Below are 26,760 nucleotides of genomic sequence, written 5' to 3' on the forward strand. Positions count from 1 at the left end.
GCCGGCAGAAGGGGAATGCCGTCTCTAAGCAGAGGATGGCCCACTGGATTGTGGATGCCATAACCCTGGCTTATCAGGCTCAGGATGTGCCCTGCCCGTTCAGGCTTCGAGCTCACTCAACTAGAAGTGTTGCATCCTCCTGGGCGCTGGCTCGTGGCGCCTCGCTGACAGATATTTGTAGAGCTGCGGGCTGGGCGACCCCTAACACGTTCGCTAGGTTCTATAGCCTTTGTGTTGAGCCGGTATCCTCCTGTGTTCTCACCTCAAACGGGTAGTGGCACTGAGAGGCCCCGGTTACTGTCGGCTTGCTAAAACTGCTCCAGAGTGTCCGAACTGTAGACCCTGTTGAGTTCCTCCATCACCCTAGGCAGCTGGACGCGGCGGAACGTCCGGCGCCAGGCCTTCATGATGAATCCGTGAGAACCATGGAAGGCTGGGCTCCATATTGAGACCTAAGCGGTACTCGTATGTGTATAGTCCACGGTATAGCCTTAGAGCCCGTGTTTCCCCGGCAGACTTCTGCCTTCCCAAGAGGGTTTTAATCACCTCAAATTTCTCCGTATACTCCTAAACGGATGCTATATGTGTATTTGCCTCCGAGACCTCCTTCGGGAAGGATGGGGCTTCCGCAGCGTCCCGGCTCCAAGCGGACCGGGTACGTTTTCCCAGTGTTATCCAATCTCACCCAGTGAGGTAGTGCTTTGACAATGGTGAGTGGAGCTACTGTCGAGAGTGACCGACTGAAAGGGAACGTCTCGGTTACGTATGGTAACCCTCGTTCCCTGAGGGAGGGAACGGAGACGCCACGTCCCGTCGCCATGGTTGCTGTACCGCCGCTGAGCTGCCGGGTTCCCGGCTCGGCTCCTCAGCGAAAAACTGGTATGCATTGCACCTGCTGCCCTCTTATACTCACGCAGTGATCAGCGGCAGCTGGATGCAATAATTGCATGCCAATGTGCATTGGCTCGTTTAGTTTACACTCGAAGTAGATTGGTCTATCGAAGCAATATCCCATATTCGTCGGTCATCCGACGTGGCGTCTCCGTTCCCTCCCTCAGGGAACGAGGGTTACCATACGTAACCGAGACGTTAATGTTTTTAAGTTGTTTAGGGTGAGATTATGAAATAGATTCAGAATTGAAATGAAAATGGATTTTAAATTCCAACCAAGTTCCTGAATTCCAATTATATTTGAATTGATAACAAACAGCATCCCATATTGCAGTCTAAAAGTAAGAATTAATTGAAGTTCAAAGAAATGTAACTGTACAAGAAAAGTAAAATTTGCCTAGATAAAATTGTAATGTTGGCTGGACAAACAGATTAATAGATCTATTTTTTAGATATAGAATCGATAGATATATTTTAGAAAAGTAGTTTATATATTTCATCATAATTAATAAAAAAACATACAGTTCTAAGTGTGTCTTACCTGTGTTGAATTTATATTGTTGTCATTCCAATTCAAATTCAGATTCAACTTACTGGCTATTATTTTAATTTTCTTACTATAAAACTAAAGTTTGTCTGGATAAATTTTGAATCTTTGATTGATAAGATTTTTCATATTATAAGATTTCACCTTTTTAAATAAAACAGCTTTTGTAGACCAGAATGCAAGAACACTTAAGTAGCTTTACTGATTTTCTTGAATTACAGTTCAGTAAATATATCTTTTTTTCTATTCCAATTTAAATTCCAGTTCAACCTTCTGACCAACTGAATTCATTTCAGATATCTATGTCAACCAGGCAATGTGTTTTATTTCCAGGCACACTGATAGTAAAGCACTTTGCTACTCTGCATAAAGTTTTGAAAAGTCAGCCAATCAGATTTAAGCTTACCAAATTGAGAAACCGATTGCCAGTTTTGTGTGCAATACATATCATACGGTTGTCATGCCCGTTTGAGGCTGAGACTAATGTCCAGCCACGTGAAACAACATAAACAGTCCCAGAAGAACCTGTCCAAACAGCAGAGACATTCACTACATGATCCCTAAAGCCCCACGGGAATCGTCCTACCACAACCAGGTGCCTGTCTCTTTATTTCTTAAGAACTACTGAGCTTGCTCTCTTTACAAAAATCCCTCCAGTACACCCCGCAAGGGAAGACTCAGAGAGTGGGAAATACAGAGCCTGAAAGTACATCTCCTTTTTCTCTTGTACTTTCCAACTGGTAAATTCTTTTTACATTTGTTCACACAGCTCCTACAAAATAATGGTTGCAGGGGGAGAAAATTACAGAGCAAGATCCAATTATAAAGGGGCGGTGAAGAACCCCAGACATGACATGCAGCGAAGAGCAGATAGAGAGGAGGAGCAGGGAACTCAAGCAGGTGTTGAGACTCCTCTTTGACTGAGGGCGAACAGATTGCCTCCATCCTGCCAGCACTCATCTGCATGGTAATATCAGCTGCCCCCTGCTAACCAGACAAAATGATAAGACCTTCTGCCACAAGCGGTATGTGGAGAAATGCAACACACCGTTCTGATGCTTGCTTATGGATATACAGCACTTGAAGTCAGTTCGAACAATAGGCATCTTATTAACCCCGGGGCAGCTCCTAATCTACCAAACTGTTTGACATCATTGTGCCATTCCAGGTCAGGAACAAATATATATTATATATATATATATATATATTATATATATATATATATATATATATATATATATATATATATATATATATATATATATATATATATATATATATATTTGTTCCTGATAAACATTCCCACAGCCATTGTTTTTCCCACTTATGTCTCTCAAGCAGACCATATTTGATTTACCAAACAAAGACAAAACAAAGAGTGGTAGAAAAAGTACAGAACTACATGTTGATAAATTCACAGACAAAATACTGAAAATAGTATTTATTTTTAAACAATTAAACAACTAATTTTGGTAGGAGTAACACAATTTTAATTGTGGACACTGTATCTTTTATTCAAAGTTGTATATAAAGCAAAGATTGTTGCAGTACATTTTACAAGAAAATACTGTTTTCATCAAATATGTACAGTATAGATGGATGGATGGACAGACTGAAAGACAAACCTTAAAGATTGTTGTTTTTGGACAATTGCACCCATAAAAGCATCACTAAAATATTTTTTGCACTTTAGTTGGCTTGGCTGAGATTCTTCATCTATATGTTTTCTCTTTTTTTCATTTCACAGCAATTTAATGATGAGTATAGAATACATTTTTTATTTCAGACAATTAGTTTTTTATTTGCTGTTCATTCTTGGAGTGAAATGATGTGCAGTTGACTACCTTAACAGAAGTGCATTATTATCTGCTTCTTTTCCAATTAGTAATACTGCTGGTAATGCTCAAATGTGTGTGTGTATGTCATATTTGCTTACTCATCAGTATGTAAATACCTGCCATACTTTACCACTTGTGGCCAATAATTAGACTATGCTAAAGACGTTTGGTCTGCAGGACACAATCAACATGACAGCGCAAAGTAGACAGCGGGTAAAATAAGTTTTGAACAGATCACCATTTTTCTCAGTAAATGTATTTCTAAAGGTTCTGTTGACATGAAATTTTCAACAGATGTCGGTGACAAACCAAGTAATCCAAACATACGAAGAAAGCAAAAACAAATAAGTTCAGAAATTACGTTCTGTGTAATAAAGTAGAATGACACAGGTAAAAGTACTGAACACATGAGGAAAGGGAGGTGCAAAAAGCCAAGAAAAGCCAAGACACCAGCTGAAATACATCAGTAATTAGAAAGCATTCCTACCCCTTGTCATTGGTTACAGAAGGATTTCTATACTTCTGAATGTTCCAGTGAGCATAGTTGGGGCCATAATCCGGAAGTGGAAAGAACATCATTTCACCATAAACTTGTTTCTGACAGAAGGGTGAAAAGATTTATCAGAAGAGTTCCAAGGATCACTTGTGCAGTACTTCAGAAAGACCTGGAATTAGCATGTACAATTATATCAAAGAAAATAAGTACAATAAGTAATTCACGTACTGTATGCACGCTCACCACACAAGGATCTGTTGCTGAAGACAAAGCATGTTGAAGCTTGTTTAAAATTTGCTGCACGACATGAAATACTTGGAGACTCTGGCACGATGAGACACAAATTGTACTCTTTGGATGCCATAACACACACTATTTTTGGAGGTCAAATGGCACATCACTCCAACACATCATGGTGTAGCACTGGCAAAATTTTAATGATTGAAGGAAGGATGAATGGAAAAATGTACCAAGATATTCTTGATAAATATCTCCTGCCATCTACCAGAATGATGAAGATGCAATGCAACATTCCAGCGAGACAATGATCCTAAACACACTATGTTTGGAAACTATGATTTGGTTTCAGAGAAATAAAAAGTAAAGCTGCTAGAATGGCCCAGCCAATCACCTGACTTGAATCCAACAGAAAATCCATGGAAAGAACTAAAGATTAGAGGTCATAGAAGCGGCCCATGGAACCTTCAAGACTGGAAAACTGCTTGTGTGGAAGAATGGGCCAAAATCACACCTGAGCAATGCCTACAACTAGTTTCTCCATACAGGAGGTGTCTTGAAGTTGTCATTAACAACAAAGGCTTCTGTAGGAAATATTAAATAAATTTCAGTAAGCGTGTTCAATACTTCCTTGGGTCATTCCATTAAATTACACAGAACTTAATTTCTGAACTTATTTGTATTGTTTTCTTTGAATGTATGGATTAGTTGGGTTGTTACAGACATCTGGTGAAAATTTCATTTCAGCAGCAACTTTAGTAATATATTTACTGAGAAAAATGGTGATGTGTTCAATACTTACTTTACCTGCTGTAAATGAGACTGCTGCCAAAAAAAAATAAATCCCCAGGTCATTACTCGTTTTGCTTGAGCTCTTTTTTTTTCTGCTTGTCTTGGACAGCGGCTGAGCCGGAGGGCTGAGGAGGAGATGATGTGACTCAGGGAGATTTCTGCCTGGTTGCTCTCTGCAGGCTGTGTGAAGGGGGAAGGTAACCAGCAGGTGGGCCGAGACTTGAAGGAATTTTCAGCACATGAAGGAAATAGAACAAAATAGTTTCTGTGTCACAGTGAGCAAATAGCATCCTCAATCAGAAAGCACATGACCTGTCACACACACACACTCACACACACACACACACACACACACACACACACACACACACACACACACACAGACACACAGATGCACTTCCAAAACATCTGTACTTATGATATAAAATCCCTTCTTAGTCCTGATGCTATAGTGAGGCAGTGATAGTTTCATAGTAACATTTCATGTCCAGCAATACCCCTCTCCCATAAGCACAAGATAGATAGATAGATAGATAGATAGATAGATAGATAGATAGATAGATAGATAGATAGATAGATAGATAGATATACAGAAAGACAGACAGACAGACAGACAGATAGACAGACAGACAGACAGACAGACAGACAGACAGACAGACAGACAGATAGATAGATAGATAGATAGATAGATAGATAGATAGATAGATAGATAGATAGATAGATCCATGAACAATGCACAGGATTAGCATTTCTAACATGTAAAGAAAGAAATCCTCATTTCAGGCTGTGTACTTTTTTGTTCTATTCATACGGCATAAAATTACAGCTAGTTACACTCCATCAGAGTCATTAGCATCCTGTCCCTGTCTTTCTAAAAACAGAATATTGTATTGTGCAGACGCATAGCATGATTACAAGAGAGGCAGCCTCAAGAGAACAGAAGCTCAAATCGGCAGTGTGAAAGTGTCCCTCAGGGGCTACAGCAAAGGTGTTTCATTCCCTCTGTTGATGTGACAAGATAGCACGAAAGAGTGCAGGTCATGCGTGTGTGAGCACAAGCACATGGGTGTTGTGTAGGGAATGTCTCACATCTGTTTTTGGATGAAGGGGGAAAAACAGAGAGTGTTTTAATTATCATATTTGTCATTTAAAAAGAGACGATCTCTGGAGTGAAATCAAACAGTTACTGATTCTTTCCCTTCTAGTGAAGGCGACCTTCCACAACTTATTTTTTTCTGTCCACTAGGTCTGTCTGATTTGTATTTTGCATCAATTACTGTAGTTTGGTTCTGACAGTTGACAGATTCTCAGCAGAATACACCTGGGATTATGGGGAAGATGTTTCTTAGTAAGTTTGTGCTTTGTAGAGAGCTGATAATTAAATAAGAACTGTGTTTTCACTGTTTCATGCACAGGTGACATTTTAACCCTTGTGCTGAAAATCCTTTACTTAATGTGGTGATTGTGGTCAGAAATGACCGGCATTTAAAAAATTGCTTTTAAAACTATTATTATCCTATATTATATACAAATCTTGGATAAAATATTTTTGTCAACATGTTTTCTTCCTATTAGCATGGGTCTTTTTGGAATTGATTGATCATGGCCTCATTGATCTGAGCTTATGCACTTCAGTTTTTGTGTAAACATTGCCTAAACATATCCTCAAATCATGCTTTTCTTCACTCAAAAATGGATGTGCATAAGTTAAGATCATTGAGGCCTATGATAAAAAAATTAAAAAAACTGCCAATTGAAAAAAAAAAAAAAAAAAAAAAAACATTGATGAAAATATTAAATCCACTGTTTGCTAATAATACAGCATTACTGGAAATGTATGAGCAATTTTTTATTTATTTTTCTGCAGGCTGGTCATTTATGACATCTTTAAATAGCTCTTATAATTTCAGCGTTTTAAATAATATGCAAACATGTCTTGCATTGGCAAATCAGAATCCTCATAATGGCTTTCAGAGCAAAATAAAGTTAGTGCTAATTCAGCTAAAAAAGAGTTTGATTATGGGATGATCAGCTGGGGGCCATTTTATTTTGCAGGGCGGATGCTGATGGGCTGGTTAATGCTGAGTGGAATTGTTTACACTGGAAAGAGAACACCCACAATGAAAGGTGATAAAAAGAGTACAAATAAGGAGATTTCATGGCCATTTTGTAATTCACCCTGTAGAGAAAGCATAACCTCTTTCGCCTTGCTTCAATAAATGACTGTACTGGAACTGCTGGACTGAATAATACATAGCAATATAGTGTTCGGTGCAACAGCTCCCCCATCTTAACAGACCTCTTGCACGCACGCTGTGCTTTGAAAATAAATTGATCCAGCCCATAAAGCCATTTTAATGATATGTTCTACTTGCATGCAGTTACACTGAGTGAAAGGAAACGACTGGTCGTTATTTTATGGAGTGAACTGATGACAAAATGAACAGTAAATTGCCCAGGCAATCAACAGAGTGAAAAAGTCAAATACTTGCCAAACTCTTTTCAAGCATGTACAAATGGTTTTAATGAACGCTTGGTGGTCTTATGTAAAAGTATGGATAAATTACGATTCATAGACTGTTCCACGAGGACCTCAGTGTGAGATTACTTTGAAATGTGCCGTCAAAGGAAAAGTTCAAACACTGTAGACAACTCTTTGTGGGTGGGGATGGGTAATTCTGTTTTTTTTTTTGTTTTTGTTTTTTTTGTGTGTGTGTGTGTCTAACAAATACATTTGGTTTATGATGCATATACACACAAAGTAGGCTATTTATTCCTTTGCTACTGGACAATCATAATAGTGTATAGTAAATATTTTACGTGAAATTTTGCACCCCCCACATAAAACTGTTGATATGTTACATATACAAACTTATAATTTTATATGATTATTATTAATATTATTATATAAAATATTCTTAGTATTATTTATGTTTTTATATATTTTATTATTATTATTAATTTCCTTTTCCCCCACATTAAAACAGTCGGGGACTATTTGTGGTCTCAAGAACAAAAACTGCAGAAATCGCTGTCCATGGTTCTGAATCACCATAAAAACCCTTCACCACACAAACCCCCATTAAGTGGTTTGTGGAGAGTATTTATATTTGTAGCAGCAGTTAGACCTCGCCTGTGTAAGAAACCTACATGAACTCACAATGTTTTTATTTTATTTATTTTTTTAATGCAAGAGTTGCATCTATATCGACAGCTGACATGTCAAGCAATATGTAATGAGTGCACTCTTGACGCAGCGGTAAATGCAGCATTGACGCTTTTATTGGTATGATCGTAAACAATCGATCTCCTGTCCCACACAACACAAAACGAGTATGGAAGGGGTATTTCATTTCAAATCTTTATAGCTTAATCAGCTGCAGCACCATTCACTGGCGTCACTGCATTCACTGCGTGGAGCATTCCTGCACGCGGAGCACGTAAGGTTCGCTCTTAATCCCGACCATCTGCTGGGTTTCCGTAAACGGGACTGAGAGTTTTGCGTTTAACAGTGGCCACTGACAGACAGTAACCTTTCCATGTATGGCAAGCCGTATGAACGTTTAAAACTGATTATTCTCATTTTCTAGTTTTATTAAAGTAGTCAGAAAAAACAAATTTTTGCTACTGATCTATCCTACAGTTATTTCCACTGATATTTACAGTTAAAATTTAACACTTTCATGCATATGGGTCACTAAAGTGGACTGCTTTTTATACATATGCATGGGCGTATTGGGCTTTAAGGGGCTGAAGCCCAGGGGCCTATACTTGGAATGGGCAAGCATACATCTTGAAAACCAAACATCTCTCATTTATGCCAACTTTTGTTTCAATCTACTGATGATGAATAATTAATATTTTCTGTAATTTATGGTGTTTAAATCATACATGTAATCAAAAAAAACTTGGGAGGGGGGCCTACCATAATGCTGTAGCCCAAGGGCCTCTGGATATCTTAAAGCGCTCCTGTACATGGCATATTTGCACATCAGCCACCAGAGTGGTCACTAGTGCACCATCTCATAAACTGCCACCTAGCGGTAAACTGTTGTTTGTGTTGTTGTTGTATTTTTCTCCAAACCAAGATGTCTGAGACCAGTCAGAAATGCCAAGGTGCTTCAGAATATCCATCCTTTCCTTCTATCCCAGGATACTCTTGCTGATAAAAAAAAGTAACATTAAGTAACATCTTAGGAGTCATATTATTGTTTTATTTTTCGAAGAATTGATTTTAGAATGTGACAAATGAAGAAGAAAAAAAAACAGTGAAAAGAGACAAATTCAATAGACAAAGTTGAACACTTGCAAAATCTGTGGGGGGAAAAAAATTAACTACCCATCACTCTCTATTGCAATGACTGGATTCCATCTGCAAAATTTCGCCATTCAACATAAATGTGACCACACCCTAAATGGATAGCTCACCCCAAAATGTAAATTCCGTTATTAATTACTCAACCTCATGTCGTTCCAAACCCATAAGACCTTTGTTCATCTTTGGAACAGAAATTAAGATATTTTTGATGAAATCTAAGAGCTCTTTGACCCTGTATAGACAGCAGCAAAACTGCAATGTTCCCCGTCCCAGAAATGTATTAAGGAGGACGTTTATAAAATAGTCCATCAGCGTTGTTTATTTTCAGCATGCACACATGTTCTTATAAATGTAAACAACCCTGATTGTGTTGGTTACGTTCTGGGGAAAGCACATGTGTATTTCGAAGTCCTTGTTACATTTATGGGACAGGGAACATTGCAGTTGCATTTCTGTATATGCAGGGTCTGATAGATCTCAGATTTCATTAAAAATATTAATATGTTTTCCGAAGATGAGCAAAGGTCTTACGGGTTCGGAACAACATGAGGGTACAAGAGTAATTAATGACAGAATTTTCATTTTTGGGTGAACTAACCCTTCAGTAGTAGCCTATCTAATGAAAATAAGCCTGTGAAATTAAAAAGCCTTAGTCGTAATACTGGTTAATTTATTGGCTAAAAAATTAATAATCGATACTTTGTCCTAAGCAATAAACGCTAAAGCAGCTTGCCATAATCCGTGGATTTCTTTACCTTTTCCGTTGTCTTCGAGCCTTAAATCAACAACACTTCTCGCTGAGAGGCGCGGAGTGACACACGTATCAAGTATTGCGAGCGTCAATCTGAGCCAATCCTTGATGACGTCCTGCTTTCTCTCTCCCAATCCGAACAGCAGGAGAGAGAGCACAGCCGTTATACGGATGATCCCAGGCAGCGGCTGGCTGGTGCAAAATTAGTTTGTTTAAACAGCTCGATCTGTTATGATGCATTTGCTCTCTCTTCCCACTTCATGTGCAATTAATTAGACCTCCCTTTAAATTTCCAGCATCTTATGTGTGTTATAGCGACTTATCGGAGACATTTCGAGTTATTCATCCATCTCCAGTCGCGCGTGGAGAGCGTCTGAGAAGACACTTTTGGTACCCTTTGGATGGGAGGTTGGCGTGGAAGGCTGTCGGTCAGTGATTGTGTGGATTAAGCGGGGAGGAAGTAACGTTACTTGTAAAGGTGCGGTGGTGAGAAGGTCTCTCTGTTGAGATTTGATTTGACTTCTCGGGTTTAATGCGGACGAAAGCTCGCGCTCGAGCGAGGTGCGTCGACGGGCGGGAGGAGAATGGCACGAGCTTCCGAGTATCTGAGGGGAAAACAAGTACTTGGCTTTCTTGAGGGGCGTCGGGCACATTGCGCAGGAATTTGACTGTCCCTCAGGGTACGTTTTTCGGGATATTTGTCCGTTACGTCGAAAGGAAAAAAAAAACCTATTGGATTTTAGTGGCTTTGGATATGTGCTTTGGGGAGTTGGATGCCTTCATATCGCACGCACCTTTGAATTTAGTGTGAATCCAGTGGAGCACAACATGGGAAAATATGACAAGTGAGAAGATTCGGTTCCTCTGACCCTCGGTGCTTCAAGCCGGACTGGCGTTCCTTCTGCTAGGTAAACTTTTCAGTCTGAATATTGAATGACTTTTCACATTGAACTGTCCCTTCTTGATCTCCTTGAGGAATCTGTGCCGAGAGTCCGGATCTCTTTTCAGAGTATCTGGAGGGTCTTTGGTTTTTAGGCAAGGTCAATATGTATCTTAAGGAGAAGAACACATTATTTTGCTCTCAGAAATGAGAAGTAAGTAGATTGAAATGCTTCAGAATATTTTATTGTAGAACACCAGCTTCATGCATAAAACATATAGCCAAGGTTTGGTCTGAGTGCTTGTATAGTTGAGATAATGGGATGGATGAGATTGTGTGCGTGTGTGGTTGTGTGGTTGTTGGGCGGTGGAGGGGGTTGTGTTGAAAGACTAGATTGAAATCCATTCTTTCATATGCATCCACATCCGTAATCTGCTCTGTTATAAGTGATGGTGACATTAAGAGTTTCATTCTGTGTGTCATGAGGGTTTATTTGTGAGCTATTGACTAGCAGAAGCAATGAAGTAAGTCTTCAGAATTGGCACAGATCCAGTCGATGATATAGGAGGCGTATCCCAGTCATATTATGTACATTCGGATTTCATGTAATTCTTTTCCCTATAAAAGTCGTACTTGCATTCACTGGAGCGTATGGAACTTGCATTTCATATTGTGTTTTTCCCTAAAAATGAATTTTGTGCGTGATCAAATAGGCAAGATAAATATTTTTAGTTTCATCTTTTAGCAAATGGTTTTAATTATACATTTCAAGCATGCTGGGTTAATATTAAGGGCTGTAGGAGAAAATACATGTTAAAAATGGGTTATTTAGATGATATGTGCAGCTCTGTTTGATTATTCTGAACACCTACATTGAGTTTTTAATTTTTAATTTTTTAATTTTTTTATTAGACTGATTCTTGTCATTGTTATTTAGGTTTTATCTTGTTTACCATACACCTGCAGCATATACAGCAATATGAAATGTCATAATCAGTCTTCATTATCCTTTCTATAACCAAAAAAAATTTAAATTAACAAAACAGTTATGTATATCCTGCATGCTTTATTTTGTGATGCTCTTGATCTTTTACATTTTTTTTCAAATCCATACATTTTATTACTTTATTTAAAATATCAATTATAATCTGTTTCAAAATTGTTTTATATCTAAATTCCAAATAATATACCATAAAAAATTATTTTAAGCTGAGTCAGATTCCATCAGTTACTTTGACAAAAATCCTAAATTTATATTGAATTACTTGAAATGAAATTTAATTTACTACAGTATATTGTTGTTTCTAAGTTTATAAAACACCAACATATGAAATATATTGTTGGATATGAAAATGCTTTATATTTTTGGCTGCAGTGTTTTAGTTTTTTTTCACAGGGTGTAGATGTGTAACTGAACTGCAGCACCTCTTCCACTGGCTGGTGGTGCTATAATTCAATTTATGGCTCACACAGAAGCTCTGAGGGCCGGGTGCAGTCTTTTTGGATATGGGTGTGGGAAACTATGGTTTTCCAGCACTGTGGACCGATCCTGTTGTGTTCTGTTGTGTTGAATGTGGTGCCAGACTGCCAGTAAGTCCTTCAGACTTGTTTAATTACTCTTGCTGAGCTTAGACCCTTGATATGATGAGATGAAGCCAAGAAGCCAGCAAGAGCGCAATGATTCCCACAGCTTGCGTGATTGTTTGAGTAAGGAATTGGAAAGGGTAAAAAGGATTATCACACTCATTGAGTTATTTTGCAGTTCTGAGTAAAACTGAGCTTTCTTTGAAATGATGCAACTCGCAGGCTGGATAATGTGAATTATAGTAGTGCAGTAAACTATAAGCTACATGTTTGTGACCGATGTTGTGAAGATCGTTTCAGTCATACAGTGGTTCTTTGCATGTGAGTAATTAGGATACATGGTAACTGTGCTGAGATGGTGAAACCTAATATCCTGCTGTTTACGGATGTCTGGAGAAGCGGCGATGTCTCTGGTTTGTTCCTCTGAATTTCCTGCTCCAAATATAGAATTAAATGAAAATTGGAAGCTATGTACACCACTGGTCGAAATAATGGAATTAAAGATTTTTTTATGCTTTTGAAAGAAGTCTCTTATACTTACCAAGGCTGCATTTAATTGATCAAAAATACAATAAAATATTGGAATATTGTGAAATATTATTTTCTATGAAAAACATAAAAACAAAACACATAATACATTTTTAAAATTAAGAAAAAAAATATTTCTAATAAATGCTGTTCTATTGCAGCAGTAATAACTAATGTAATATAATATAACATAATTGAGCACCAAATTAGCAGGATCATGTGACTCTGAAAACTGGTGTAATGCCTGTTGAAAACTCAGCTTTTCCATCTTATGCGATTTTCAAATAGAAATCTGTTAAATTGTAATTATATTTTATCAAATACATGTAGCCTTGGTGAGTATAAAAAAAACTTCCTTCAAAAACATTTTTTTTTAAAACAGTACTTATTTCAAATGTTTGACTGGTAGAGTATATGTGTTTGGTTGAGTAATGAATATTCCTATATTTATTTCTCTAGCTTTTGTGACTTTGTTTGATGTCATAGACTACAAGGTTGAATCATTTCTGTCAGTCAATCATCCATGTTGTTTTCTGTGGAAGATTTGTAGACTGTATCTACTCTAACTGGTATGGAGTATTTGCAGGCCTGGGTGGTCAGCTGTTGTGCATGAGTTATGTCAGCTAAAACAATAGAATTAAACCCAATAGATCTGTGTCCCAAAGAGATGAATGTAAACATGTCAAAATAGATTAGATACTGGATATGACGTCAATTCTCAACCTTTAGTTCACATCATGACCTTACTTCCAACTTTGAGATAAACAGCAGATGACCGCTCAAGATGTTTGCCATAACTAAAAAGTTACAACTCAGACCCCCTAGGTTATTCTTTTATCACAGGTCCGCACAGGTTAAAACAACCTTGCAGTGTTTCTGCAGATGCTGTGAGGCTCCACCTGAATCTTCTGGAAGCTATTTTTGAGTCACAGAGGACAGAGTCACTGGGATGTAAAAAGCTTTCGGGCAGGCATTCAGAAAACATTTGGCGAGAGACGTAAACTGAAACAATTCCAGTCAAAACAGCCAGATTTCGAAGCTGCATAAAATCACAAAACAGCCACATTGAGGTCATGATCAGCTCTAAACGTTCTGAATGCTGGATTCGGGAGTGCTGGCGTTCAGAGATGGGGAGAGTGTGGTTGTTGTCAGAGTGACAGGAGAAGCGGTGAGGTAAAATGGCAGAGGTTCGAGTGGGAGTCACTTTAGGGGGTGTTTGTCTGTGATAATGAGCTGTCACTGAGGCACCGGTGCCTTGTTTTGATCTTGCCACCCTACTGCTTTAAGCAAGAGAAAACTGACAGCTGTGAATAGAAATAGATTCTGTGTACAAAGGCCAAAGAGGCTATAATGCCATTAGTTATGTGTATGTGTTGGGGAATGGAGGCTTTCTTCTGTGTTCACAGTGAATGTGTGTTGCTCTTTGTCTGCAGCACTGTTGTACTGGATGGTGGCTGATGTGGTCTACTGAGATTGTACATAGAAAAATGATCAGGCCACCAAGGGTAAAAATAGGGAATAAATCACTAGAAACAAGAGGAAGTGACAAAATATGAGTTTTCTAATCTAATAATATCACAGAGATCCAAACAAAAAAATCAAGTAAAGAACTTGCCATAGAAGAACCTTTTTTGTCTAAATGGTTTCATAAAAGCCCTTTCTTTCGGAACATACTGCACAACTCCTTGTTCAAGCTCTTGTTCTGTCCAGGCTGGACTATTGCAATGCTCTCTTGGCAGGTCTTCCAACCAGTTCTATCAAACCTTTACAATTAATCCAGAACAAGGCAGCAAGATTAATTTTTTATGAGCCGAAAAGAATACACGTCACACCTCTGTTTATCAATTTGCACTGACTTCCAATAGCTGCTCGCATAAAATTCAATGCATTGATGTTTGCCTACAAAACCACCACTGGCCCTGCTCCCATTTACCTAAATGTATTACTTCAGACTTATGTGCCCTCTAGAAGCTGGCGTTCTGCAAGTTAACGTTGCTTAATTGTGCCATCACATAGAAGCACAAAGTCAGTTTTACGGACTTTTAAATTAAATGTTCCCTCCTGGTGTATATGTAATATTTATATGTATTTGTGTGTGTGTGTGTGTGTGTGTGTGTGTGTATATATATATATATATATATATATATATATATATATATATATATATATATATATATATTATATATATAAGACCTCTAACACTAGTTTGCTCTAATCTTTTTCTATTCTATCTGTTTTAATTTTATTTATTACATTATTTAAAAGCCCTTGCTACGTGTACTGTGTTTAAGATAACTGAGACTTGTTATAGCACTTATATTTCATTTCTCTTTTTGTTGTTTTTGATTGCTTTCATTGTCTTCATTTGTAAGTCCCTTTAGATAAAAGCGTCTGCTAAATGACTAAATAAATTACTAAGTAAATTAGTGTTGTCACGATAATGGAATTTCAAACTTCGATATGATTCCTTGAAAAATATCGATATTCTATACCATTTTCAATACCACAGAAAAAACTGCCACAATATAAAGGTTTTTTTTTTTTTTATGGTACAGATTTTTAAATACCTGAAAGTACAATCTTAACATCAGTCAGTCAAGCATTATAATATGAAATCTGGATAATCACGTATAAATTAATGGTAGAACTTTAGTAATTATAATTAAAACTTTGTAACCATGTATGAATGCATAGACATTTTAACTGAGGCCATCCTTAAAAATATTCTTGTTTGCCGTAACCCGACCGACCCTGTCAATTTAGGACAAATTTTAAAAAATTAATTAAAACAGCTTGACACCGCTTTAACTTGGCACGAAGTTCGGGAAAAACTGTGCCCAGATCTTTTCCCATCCCTTCTCCCGTCTAGTCTAAAACTTAGAAAATCTATTGCACGAATCGATTGGACCAACCAACACAAGTTTTGTAAATGAAAATAGGATATTCATTTTAACGACCTCTCGGAGCGCGTTCAGTGTTCTTTTTTTTCTTTTGGGACACGCGTCACACAGCAACTGCAGCTTCGGACACACACGCATAACAGCAAATAATACTTCTGCACAGTTTTTCTCTTTTTACAACAGAAATGTGAATTCTGCAGGGATTCAGACAGTCTCATGCATACAGATACAGATTCGGCCTAGAATCACGGTGAATGCAAGTAAAACAGTATAACAGTACCTATTTTTTTTTTCTTCTCACCTGAAATTCATACCAAAAACATGTTTTTGACAAAGATTTCAATTTGTTTGTGGTCTATATAGCCTGCATCAAACTGAGGTGAATGTATATTACGTGTGTTTACAAGCTTTACACATTTTCCGCAGATTGAAACTGTTGTACTGTAGGCTCTCTCTTATAAAATAGCCTACCTTTTGATGTTAATTCATGTTCATTATGTTTAGGTTAAAGTTTAGAATTATGACTTGGACACAAATATATTTATCGTGGCCATGAATTAAAAAATGTTTCTACAAATTAAGAAATTGTTCCATCGTTGTTTGAGCCAAATCCTGAAACATTCCCCATGACTTAGTTATTAATTAGTTGTTTAATTTTAATAAATCATGGCTTCTTTGTACTTTGTAATTTGTTCAATTAATTATTAGGAAGGAACAATGTACAACGTTGCCACAATTTACTAAATCAAGGGAACAAATTGCCACTATTTACTACAAATTCTTACTTTGTGGCCACAATATATATGTTTCTTTCCCACGTGCCATCTATATAAAATAATGCTAGGCCTATTTAAATAAAAATAATTAAATTACAAAAATGCTATAATGTATCATTATTGTTCACAATACATTAATGATTGTGGTGGGTTTAGTTGCTTTGAAAATATGTGTGCCTTTTCATATCAGTGCAGTTTGTCTTAAAAAAATAAATAATAAATAAATATATATATATATATATATATATATATATATATATATATATATATATATATATATATATATTAGGGGTGTAACGGTTCACAAAATTCACGGTTCGGTTCGATACGATACACTGATGTCACGGTTCGGTTCGGTTCGGTTCGATACGTTTTAGATACAGCAAAATGTAAAAACATCTCAACTTTTCAGAATGCCGCAAGCGCACCGCGGGTCATGTGACAAGAACCAACCAATCAGCTTCATCCTTTCCCGTAACAACGTTGAGAGCTCAGCCAAGATGAAGGAACAGCTGATCATAGTTGTATATGGATTGCAATTTTGAAATAAATTCAGTAGCAGAGCTACTGCAAGCGATTTTTAGAGCTGCAAATCCATTTATCCTTCGCTGAAATTTCCGCGTCTCATGGAGAGAGCACGTCATTGTTGCTTAGCAAAGACAGACGCCTCATGAGCGCTTCTGCCCGAGCGCTTTGGAAAGGAGGAGAAAGACGCGCTTAGCGTTTTCCATGCACGAGCCTTCAGCGTGTACTGAGTGAGCGAGCGCCTGCTGAGTAGCCTAACATAAACATATAAGATGGTGTTTTTTTCTTCTTCGGGAGTGTCAGGGGCGTTGCCTGTTACGTTGTTTGGGTTATTGGGCTACCTTGTTGAACGCATATCATTATATTTCTTTCTCTCTCTCTTTTTTTTTTTTTCAAATATAATTAATTACTCCAACGAACCGTTCGGTATACATAATGCGTACCGCGTACCGAACCGAAAGCGTCGTACCGAACGGTTCAATACGAATACGCGTATCGTTACACCCCTAATATATATATATATATATATATATATATATATATATATATATATATATATATATATATATATATATATATATATATATATATATATAGGGATTCAGATTTTCAGATATTTAAATAGAGCATAATATCCAGATTTTATTTTTAAATATGTGGTAAAATTAAATCCTTGGGGATATTCTTGAGAAATCTTTTGATTTTTCATCCACATTTGTGTACTCAGTTAACATTGACTTCTAATAAATGTGGTGGAGTAGACCATAAAATTATAAATAAAGCATATACCATTTATGATTCTGATGGAGTCATGGAAGATTATAGGAGTGCTGTTTGTTGTTGCAGTCCCAATGAAAGTCTTTGGTGACTGAAGCTTCATCAGGCCTCTCTGATCTAGAAATAAATCATCAGCGTGCATTAGCTGTCATCTGCATTAGCATATCACCGCTACCTTCTGCTTTCCTCTGAATGGAGCAAAGCCTGTGTCATCCATAACAAGATTAATAGAGCTTAGCTAACCAAAGCTATCTCTTTAAAGTAGCCCATGCATCCATACTGCACTTATTTAAGCCTCATCATCTAAACAGAATTGGCTTGGAATGATTTAGATACACATGCATATGAAAACATTTCATATTTGTTTTCTCTGATCTCTATTATAGGTCCTTTCAGCAATGCCAATCCCCTGTCTAATCTGTTTGCAAATATTAGTCTTGTATTCGCAAGGTGAAAATGGGATAAATATTTGTGTTGTGTTCTAAGAAAGGAAGTGTTTTGTGTTGGCGAGTGCATCAGAGCGTTAGACCTGATTTTATCTGAACTGATCAGATTACAGACATAGAGGAAGAGCCTCAACAACATGGATGGCCTTAATCTGGTCTAGGGTGCCGCATGCTTGTGCAATCTATCAAATTGATGCTTAGGTTCACATGACAAAGTGGAGTAAGACCTACTATAACATCGTAGTTGTTTACTCAGGTCTGCATAAATGAGCAAAATAGAAATGTAATCGGTATCAGTGAGTATTCAACTCTGTAGAGCTGCACTGAACTGATTACCATGATTGTTTGATGGGGGGCTGGGGGTGGCATCACCTGGTGGAAAAAAATGACAAAAAGCATCCCTCCTTTGAAACCATCCCTTTTAGATCAATAATGTGTATTATATCAAATTTATCATGCAAATAAATATCAAAATTCTCTACTTATAATAATTAATGCACTAAATAACAGTGATTGGCCAATCAGAACTTGGTACTGTAACAAGCAGCGCACAAACTGAAGCAAGTTTCTGTAATTTTTTGTGCAAAATGGTTCAAGTGCAACTTTGAAGTTATTTAAAAAGAAGACAACAGAAGGTATGATTTTTTTCTTGATTAGAATTTAAAGACATTCCCCTGGCATAATGTCATTGTGCTGTATGTGTGACTGTGAGGGACTAAGAGACGGAAGGGGAGCTGATGAGTACAGTATGTCACCACCTTTGCAAAAAATAAACAAAAACACATCTTGAGAGTCCAGAAGCATTAACTGCACAATGAAGCCCATTAGAATGCAGTTATAATGCATTACAGCAATGAAAGAAAAAATACCCATGTATGAGTTATTATGTTTGTATATATATTTCACAAGCAATGTAGTTTTCTGAATATCAGCACATAAATATACTAATAATTGTGTACAACAGTGTAAAGCCATTCGGTGTATTACTCCTTGAATTAATCTGTTTTTGAAAGAATCATGCGAGTCAGTGATTCAATGGTCCATTCAGTTGTTTCATTTCTAATTGAATCTGCCGTTTTGAACTATTCAATGAATCATTTATTAAAACAGGGATTTGCTGCCACCTACGTGCTGTGTAATTGTCATCTTTATTTATCCATAACAGTCCTAAACCAGCCAAGGTGCCAGCACAAAAACACATTCAGCAAAATAATCTGATTCAAAATACAAGAATCAGGAATTGTACCTGACTGTTTAAAGCATGCAATTGTTTAACCTCTTTTAAAAAGTCGAATTTGGATCCAACATTTCAATCTAATTTTAGAAAGTGGTTTTAGAAAGTTTCACTCTACAGTGACAGACAGCACCTGTAAACATTTTAAATGACGTTTTAATGGCCACTAACTCAGGTGACTCTGTTGTACCTGTTAGGGCTGTGATGGTGGCAGATTTTTACCACCGTGGTGGTAATGGACCAAATAACCACCGGTGGCACTTATATATATATATAAGGTGTTTCAGACGCCTGCTCCACTTCACTTCAGCACCAGGCATGAGTGAAGTGAGTGCGGAAATGTTCCAGAAAGGCAATTAAAGCTGCCTTAAAACTGTGCATGCATGTACAGTAATATATTTTATAAATTTATATAGCACTTCTGAATACGCAGCCTGCAAAACACTAAAATAAAAATCAAAGAAATAAAACCGTTAAACAAAGTAGCTTAAATAAGAAAGCTAAATACATCCTGTTTAACAGACGCGAGCAGAGCAGCGTGACAAAATACTCATTATAATCAGTGATGATACTATGGATGCGGGACGACACGACAAATCCCTGACAGTAACTGACTCGTCCTATTTATAAAGCACTGACACAGAGTTCAAATGTCCTGTGTAGACACTAGACTGACAAAACCTGTTGCAATGCGGCGGTGTCGCGTCTGGTGAAGAGATGGTTCAGTGTTCCACTGCCAAACAAGCAGTGCATTCACAACAAGGTCTATCGTCCAACAAAAAAGTTAATTTGCTGAATGCATAAACTGTATTTTCCCACGCTCAAACCTGCCAATCTAAAGGAAACGCTGTGTATGTTGTTTGAAATCATTAATTATTAAAAATTAAATTTAATTAAATGTATGCATTTAGCAGACGCTTTAATCCAAAGCGACTTACAGTGCATTCAGGCTATCATTTTTTACCTATCATGTGTTCCCGGGGAATCGAACCCCCAACCTTGCGCTTAATAAAACAGTTTGCAACGATTACTGTTAATACACTTGTTTACAAACTTTGTATTAGTGCGTGACTTCACATGCATTACCGCCAGTGGCAGTTGACAATGGCGGTGACACGGTTGTCACGGCAACCATCACACCCCTGGTACTGGAACTATTGGTAAGTGTGGCATTTGATACAGTTGACCATGAGGTCTTGCTTGCTCAGCTAGAACAAGTTGCGGGCATTGAAGTAGTAGGTTTTGTAGTCATATCTTAAAAATAAACGCTTCTCAATCAATATTGGACAATATTCAATGGTGGTCCCCTGACTTGTGGTGTCCACCCAAGGCTCTAATTTGTCCACTTTATTGTTCTCTTTATATATGCTTCTTTTAGCCTTTATTTTTGTTAAGCCTGGCTTGTACTATCACTGCTATGCAGACGATGCCCAACTTTATTTACCACTGAAGCATAACAATGGTGTAGACTCCCTCTGTGCCTTTCTTTCCGATGTCAAAGCTTGGATGTCTTTTAATTTTTTTAATCTAAATGAGAGTAAAACAGAGTTCATTGTGTTTGGCTCTTCTGAAGTCCCAAACATTTCTCATGTATATTCTGGTGTTTGATCTTCTTCAGTTAAATCAGGTGTAAAAAACTTGGACTTATGTTTTGATAGTGCACTTAAATTTGAAATCAAGTTTTTACTATTTAAGAACGTTGGATAAAGTGAAGACCTTTCTTCAAAGTACTTTGAAAGTAGAGTAGTACCAAATAATCTAGAATTTATTATTTGGTAACCCTTTAGAATAAGGTTCCATTAGTTAATGTTAGTTAACTACTTTCGTTAACATGAACTAAGCAAGCACAATCCTTCTACAGCATTTATAAGTCTTAGTTCATGTTAATTTCAACATTTACTAATGCATTATTTAAATCAAAAGTTGTGCTTGTTAACATTAGTTAATGCACTGTGAATTACCATGAACTAACAATGAATAACTGTATTTTCATTAACTAACATTAACGAAGATGAATAAATACAGTAATAAATGTATTATTCATTGTTTGTTCATGTTAATTAATACATTAACTAACATTAACTAATGGAACTTTATTCTAAAGTGTTACCGATTATTTTAATTCCCTGTATCTGGGAATAAACAGTTCTTTAATATCTAGATTTTAAAAATGGCTGTACTGTATATTCAGCTGCAGTGGTTTCTTCCTCGGGGCATATTTGGATTTTCAGTGCGAGTGCGCCTCTGGCCTTCGGATGGAGATTTACTGCTGATCACAGAACCATGCTTCTCTGAAAGATACTCATGAAAATCAAAGCTTATGTCGAATCATGGTTTCAATTCCATTTCAATTAATTGTGCAGGCCTTATTTTGTCATTTAAAAAAATCGTAAAAATAGTATTAAAATATTGTATCATTCTATTGAACCAAGTATATGTATATCTCGTGAGCTAAGTGTAAGGTAAGTGGTGATGGTATCTCGTGAGATAAGTGGTGATGTAGCTCATAATTTCTCAAGTGTATGATACAGCTTTCATTCTTTAGGTCAATCAAAAATGGACCAAAATGCAGTTTCACATCTTTTAATTGGTGTTCATAAATGTGAACATTAACTCCTGTGTTAAAGGGATAGTTGACCCAAAAATCTAAAATGTGTCATTAATAACTCACCCTCATGTAGTTCCAAACCCGTGAGACCTCAGTTTATCCAAGATATTTTAGATTTAGTCCGAGAGCTCTCAGTCCCTCCATTGAATGTCCTCCATGTCCAGAAAGGTAAGAAAAACATCAAAGTAGTCCATGTGACATCAGAGGTTCAGTTAGAATTTTTTGAAGCATCCAAAATACATTTTGGTCCAAAAATAGCAAAAACTACGACTTTATTCAGCATTGTCTTCTCCATGTATGTTGTGAGAGAGTTCAAAACAAAGCAGTTTGTGATATCCGGTTCATTCGATGTAACCAGATCTTTTTGAACCAGTTCACCAAATCGAACTGAATAGTTTTAGACGGTTTGCGTCTCCAATACACATTAATGACTTAAGCTGTAAACTTTTTTAATGTGGCTGACACTCCCTCTGAGTTTAAATAAACCAATATCCTGGGTTATTTCATGTCCTCAAACAGTACACTGACTGAACTGCTGTGAAGAGAGAACTGAAGATGAACACCCAGCCGAGCCCGATAATGAACTCGCTCATGAGTTCCTGGTAGAGCATTGCGTTATCAAGTGCAAGGTTCGGGGTTCGATTCCCCGGGAACACAAGATAGGTAAAAATTTATAGCCTGAATGCACTGTAAGTCGCTTTGGATAAAAGCTTCTGCTAAATGCATACATTTAATTTAAATTAAAACTAAAGAAAAACATTATGTAGCTTAAGATTTGAAAAGACAGACAACGATCAAAAAAAGATAATTTACAAGAGCTGCGTCACAATGCATATCAAGGGCATCCCTAATTGCATCTTCACTATTCCCAATTCAGAAGATCGCACACACAGCCCGTGTCTCCGAATGCTTCTCATACTCACTCCTCTCTTCCCCACATGGCGCGATTCCCGCGTCACGGACGAGCCGTTCACACTTGGCGCACTCACGTAGCCTGTTTCGTAACGCTCAGTTATATTCTCGCACGGGCCTGCACCGCAAATCTCCACAAGCATATCTTGCAGTATGGATGGCTGGATGCATGCACGCAACCTGCGTCGACTCGCGCCTGGCTCCACGTTTAAAATGAATGTAAATTCAGTCTAACTGCTTGCTATTTTCACATTTTCCACTTGCTCTTAAAATCCCAAATACAGTGTAACATGTAATACTTTAATAATTGACTAAAGATATACAGTTCTTTATTTATATAAAAAATAAATATTTCCAGTGAAATTCAGTAACTAAGTTAATTCTATAAAATTATTTATACCATTATAATCTTGTCTGCTGAAAATAAAAATAAAATATATATAATTTATATTGTTATAAATTATAATGGGAATTGCACTGGACAGAACAACAGTAATTCCCATTGGAATAATGCCAAAAACAAAAAGGAATTTTGTAATGGTTTCACGGAAACTGTAGGAATTTCTGGGGGTTTTTTTCTTTCTTTTCAGCAGGGTAATGATACTCATACTGTGCTGCACATTATTGACAATATTGAGCTGAAGCTTGACTTTGCTAATTTAAAATCGCAATATCTGTCAAAAAAAAAAAAAAGAAAGAATCGCAATTGGAAATTTTCCCCATATCACACATCCCTGATAACCTTATTGAAGTGCACACTTCGAAATGTGCAGTGTAAACTGACTGAAGGGATTAAGCCATATTGTGCTTTCAGTTTTAGTTCATTTGACAGACACAGTACTGTGCAAAAATGGCCTTTTATGCATTTTAGGTGAAGAAGTTCTAATATAAATTTAAAAACTACACTTTTTGCCCAGAAGACCTATCATTTCATATTGTCATGTGACCACTATAATATCAAGAATTTTGCTATCATAATATTTCTGTATTTATAATATCGTTGCATGCCTATTAATAATTTATACAAAAGTATAAAATGGACCAGGTATAAGGTAAAAACCATAGACTCTGGTTCATTGGTTCACAGAAACTGAAACCACTGAAACTTTTAAACATTTTGAAATTGTTCGAAACCTTCTGATACAGTAGGTGACATCTGATACAGCTCCCCTGCTGCAAACATGGCTGGCCAGGTTTGGCTTGCAGTAAGCAGATCTTACTAAAGTAAGCAGATATTGAGCCATAAAAGAGGTCTGCAGCAGCTATAAAATGAGACAGTACCACCCGGCATGCTTGATATACTCACTTAAGTGTTAAGAGCATATTAAAGCTCTTGCTGTATCCTTGCACCAGTTTTTGATAATGGAAATGGCTGCTTATCTACAGCTGTACAAAAGCAGAAACTGTAAAGAGCAGCTAGGCGATATGTCTTACACCAGAAGACCCTAATTGCACTTCACTTGGCCTAACTGATGAAGATAAAGATTTGGTAGGTGCGTTTATTGCGGATATGATTACCTCCTCTGGCCTCTGTCTCCTGTGCATTTTGACACTAAATGATGGACTGAAATGGCTGAATGCACATCTGTATTCAGGGTGAACGGCAGACTATAATGGCTTAATGCAGTCTCTCTCCCTCTCTCTATGGCCATGAGAGGCTCAAAGCAGATAGAAGTCTGCTAACAGCTGGTGGAATACAAATGCACCACCACCCTGCTCTCTCTCATAAGCCAATGATTTATCACACACCACAAACTATTTCAGTCTCATGTTTAATGAGGGCGACAGCACTGTTGTTGTGACCTGTGTGGTTCAGGGATTTTTACTTATTTATCTGAACAACTACTAACTTTTGGTACTTTCTGGAAAGTGCAAGTTAGGGAAATGTTACCATGGGATGGCATGAGATAACAGCTAATGATATATGTTGGCTAAATGAGAGCGAATCTGGCCTTGGTCGGTGAATCTCGTGAAAACCAACATTTGTTATCAGGAGCAAAGATAGCGAAGTTTCCTTACTTTAACAAAGAAAAAAACTCCTATCATTTGGAGTATTGTTGTCTCCTCTTGGCTTGTATAAAAATCCTCGGACATTCTTCTTTAAAAAAAAAAATCCTCATTTTGTACTTCGGATTAGTAACCGTTGCTTTGTTTTGAGAGATCGTTTTCGCATTCGACACTTTTGAGCAGCACATTCGCAAAGCCGACCTCATACGTCAACGTCCTTTTGTGTACAACAGTAAGTGCAAGTTACATTAAATTGATTTTTACATTTTAAATATGGTTATTTTTCTTACAAAAAAGCATCGACTCACTAGAGGAGGACTTTGTTCACCTCCCGTAGCTGTGTGAGACACTTTTTTTATCAAGAATTGGCGCTTTTTATTTCACTTCTTTTGGACTGATGCACTTCAACACCCGTTGAGTGCCATTAAACAGCTTGAAAGATCATAGACAATTTTTTATTTAACTCCGACTATATTATATTTTTCAACGATTATTATAAATCTATATTATAAATATAATAATTTAAGAATTTTTTTTTGCGCTAATTATTAATTGTCTCTCTTTTCCGGTTGTCTGACATTCATGCAACCGCCCGCCATCCCGGTGTCATGAGAAATCGAGTCCCCCCCTCAAAATCGAGTCCGCAGTGATCCCGTTGGCTCAACAAACTTTTAATGGGTATTATTTAGCACTTGATCACAATTCCTGCAAAATCAGCTTTGATTTATGTTGTTTAAACTTCATTATAATGAGCATTAAAGTCTTTTGAATTACATATTTCATTCAAAAGTATATAACCGAAGCTATGGGTTTTTTATTTTTACAGATTACTTTGTGTTTGTTGAATTTACAAAATTATTTTAGCTTGAGAAAAAACAAGCTACAACAAGCTATCGTGACAACTTTTGATCGGGCATTTAAAACAGCTAATGTCTTGGTCTAATTGGACCAAATTTAGAGGGGGACTCGATTTCTCACGACACCGGCACTCATTCAGTAAAGATTCAAACTTAACACAGACTGTCAGGACAAAATTGTATTCAAAAATGGAAATGCTTGTGTGAATTTGTGACAGTTATACATAAGGATAGGACCGTAAACAAAATTTTTGCACCGAGGATGCACACGCAACTAACTAAAACTAACTTTATAATGATTGCATGCTTGTGTGTGTGTGTGTGTGTGTGTGTGAGAGAGAGAGAGAGAGAGAGAGAGATAATTATTTTTAGTTAAAATTAAAATTAAAGCTACTTTGCATTATTGCCAGAGCCAGATTATAAGAGTCATGCCACTTCCTCAATCCTCAGTACAACTATATAAGGAAAACCCGTAACTGCAAAGATGGCGGTTGTATGCACATGTCCCGCCCCTCCTGCTGGAAAGCCAATCATCTGCTTTTAACACTCAAGCCGGGAAACATTTAAGCCTATCGTCTGGTCCCACTGACGTATGCGCGCAGTTGAGGAACCCTTGCGCATGCATAGTAAAGGTATAACCTGTGAGGAAAAAGGGGCAGAGTCATAAAATTTTATCATATTTCACTGCTGTTTCTATACATGCTGTTTTTATGTCCCAGTGACCAGTGAAAGTGCAGTTCTGACTCTCTACCCATTCATTTAGATAGGAGCCTGGTTTTGTTAGTCTCAAATAGCTGCCTGGAGGCGTTGCCAAGATAGCGGCCAAGTGGCACAACTTGCCTGAAAGGACTATGTT

The 26,760-nt window shown here is 37.2% G+C and overlaps 1 protein-coding gene across 1 annotated transcript in view; it reads left to right on the forward strand.

Moving 5' to 3' along the window:
* Positions 1–9,956: 9,956 nt before the first annotated feature.
* The window catches only part of LOC113070469 (leucine-rich repeat and fibronectin type-III domain-containing protein 5-like), a 56,957-nt gene continuing 40,153 nt past the window's right edge, over positions 9,957–26,760 (forward strand). The window contains exon 1 of the mRNA XM_026243752.1: positions 9,957–10,778. The gene's annotated coding sequence lies outside the window, so the exon portion shown is untranslated. The remainder of the gene's footprint in view (positions 10,779–26,760) is intronic.

This window comes from Carassius auratus, unplaced genomic scaffold (genome assembly GCF_003368295.1).
Source record: "Carassius auratus strain Wakin unplaced genomic scaffold, ASM336829v1 scaf_tig00004433, whole genome shotgun sequence".
NCBI classification, from domain to species: domain Eukaryota; kingdom Metazoa; phylum Chordata; class Actinopteri; order Cypriniformes; family Cyprinidae; genus Carassius; species Carassius auratus.